This window comes from Myotis yumanensis, unplaced genomic scaffold (assembly GCF_028538775.1).
Source record: "Myotis yumanensis isolate MYYU_CA2020_CCGP unplaced genomic scaffold, mMyoYum1.0.hap1 SCAF_3, whole genome shotgun sequence".
In the NCBI taxonomy this organism is placed as follows: Eukaryota; Metazoa; Chordata; class Mammalia; order Chiroptera; family Vespertilionidae; genus Myotis; species Myotis yumanensis.
In genome coordinates this window covers 123996298-123998037 of record NW_027223754.1, presented here as the reverse complement: position 1 = coordinate 123998037, position 1740 = coordinate 123996298, and the positions used below count along the sequence as shown (strand labels likewise).

At 50.2% G+C, this 1740-nt stretch overlaps 1 pseudogene; it reads left to right on the top strand.

Annotated features, from left to right (window-relative positions):
- Positions 1–247: 247 nt before the first annotated feature.
- Positions 248–1332, top strand: LOC139005287 (replication factor C subunit 2-like; annotated as a pseudogene).
- The last annotated feature ends 408 nt before the right edge of the window (positions 1333–1740 follow it).

Sequence of the window (1740 nt, the reverse complement as noted above, 5' to 3'; positions counted from 1 at the left end):
TATATATATAAAAGCCTAAGCGACCATTTGACTGGTGGCTATGACATGCACTGACCACCAGGGGGCAGATGCTCAATGCACAGGCGTGGAAACATGGAACAGACTGATGAATCTTAGAGGGAAGGGGGAAAGGGGAAGGGCGGGAAGAGATTAACCAAAGATCTTATATGCATACTAGAGGCCCAGTGCACAGATTCGTGCACTGGTGGGGCCCTCAGCTTGGCCTGTGGTAAGAGGCAGCAGGAGAATGAAGGTGGAGGAGAGCTACAGTGGGGTGGCCAAGTACGGGGTCCAGGACCCTGCCCCTATCCCCAGCAAGGCCCCCAGCAGTGCCAGCCACTACGAGCTGCTGTGAGAGAAGTATTGGTCTGACTAGGCCACTAGCCTGTCCACTGCAGATAGCATAATAGGGTCACAAGATAGGCCCGTGGTTTCCATCTAGCCAACCCTGTTTTGTGCCTTGCCAAGTCTGCAGAAACTGGCAAGTCTTTGCACGAGAAGGGAATATGCCCAATATTATCATTGCTGGCCCCCCAGAAACTGGCAAAACTACAAGCATCCTGTGTTTGGCACGAGCCCTTCTGGGCCCAGCTCTCAAGGATGCTGTTTTGAAACTCAATGCCTCAAATGACAGGGGCATTGATGTTGTGAGAAACAAATCAAAATGTTTGCCAAACAGAAAGTCACCCTTCCCAAAGGACAACATAAGATCGTCATCCTAGATGAAGCAGACAGCATGACTGATAGAGCCCAGCAAGCCTTGAGGAAAACCATGGAAATCTACTCCAAAACAATTCGCTTTGCTCTTGCTTATAATGCTTCAGCTAAAATCATAGAGCCCATTCAGTCCAGGGGCGCTGTCCTCCGCTACACAAAGCTGACTGATGGCCAGGTCCTTACCAGGTTAATTAACATGATTGAGAAGGAGAATGTGCAGTACACTGGTCTTGAAGCCATTATCTTCACCGCCCAGGGAGACATGCGGCAGGTGTTGAACAACTTGCAGTCTACTTTCTCAGGATTTGGCTTCATTAACAGTGAGAATGTGTTCATGGTGAAGGAGATGATCCAGCACTGTGTGAATGCCAATACTGACGAAGCCTACAGATTCTCGCTCACCTGTGGCATCTTGGCTATTCACCAGAAGACATCATTGGCAACATTTTTCGAGTTTGTAAAACCTTCCAAATGTCAGAATACTTGAAACTGGAGTTTATTAAGGAAATTAGATACACTCATATGAAGATAGCCGAAGGTGTGAACTCTCTTCTGCAGATGGAAGGGCTCCTGGCCAGGCTGTGTCAGAAGACAATGGCCCTGGTGGCCAGTTAGAGCAGAGAACTCATTGATTGGGTTACAAGAGTCCCTGAGAGACAGGACTCACAGCCTTCTGCTTTGGAAGAAAATGCTGCCCAGACTGGCAGTGGGACTCGCCTTTTGGTAACATGCCGTGGCCTTCCCAGTGCTTCCACACATCTCGAGAAGAATCAGCTGCGATAAGGAGAGGGGCAAATCCCAACTGTACCCCAGGGCTTCTGTGGGGACTTGAGGGGACCAAGCACAGCTGCTTTGTGCCTTTAGTTTTGGACAGAGGGCATGAAAAGAGGAAGCAAACCTGCCACTACAGGGCCAAGAGGAGCATGGGGTAACAGTGGGTGTGGTTCCTTCCGGATGCTTGTCGGTGTGGCTTCGCCACTTGGCCATCAGGGGCCAACCAGGGACCCACCAACAGACCCAGAG